Below are 295 nucleotides of genomic sequence, written 5' to 3'. Positions count from 1 at the left end.
AAGAGCTTGTAACACTCCAAAGAGAAAGGAAAACTTGAAATCGCATCATATGACCCCTTTAACACATTAATTTAGTATAATTCATACTTGAACATACAGTACCATTAGTTTGGGTTGAGTAAGATTAAAAAACATACAAACATTAATACGCTTATTCTGCAAGGATGCATCAAATTGATCAAAAGTGACATTAATGTTACAAACAATTTATATTTCAAATAAATGCTGTTCTTTTGAAATAATCCTGAAAATAATGTATCACAGTTTCCACAAAAATATTGAGCAGCACAACTGT

At 29.5% G+C, this 295-nt stretch overlaps 1 protein-coding gene across 3 annotated transcripts in view; it reads left to right on the top strand.

Annotated features, from left to right (window-relative positions):
* LOC107696545 (dyslexia-associated protein KIAA0319-like protein) overlaps window positions 1–295 on the top strand; it is a 16,875-nt gene that overhangs the window by 8,788 nt on the left and 7,792 nt on the right. The window lies entirely within an intron of this gene.

The sequence above is a fragment of the Sinocyclocheilus anshuiensis genome, unplaced genomic scaffold (genome assembly GCF_001515605.1).
Source record: "Sinocyclocheilus anshuiensis isolate Anshui unplaced genomic scaffold, SAMN03320099.WGS_v1.1 scaffold590, whole genome shotgun sequence".
Lineage (NCBI taxonomy): Eukaryota > Metazoa > Chordata > Actinopteri > Cypriniformes > Cyprinidae > Sinocyclocheilus > Sinocyclocheilus anshuiensis.
Note: the sequence above shows the minus strand (reverse complement) of the source record. Positions and strands in the feature narration are given on the sequence as shown.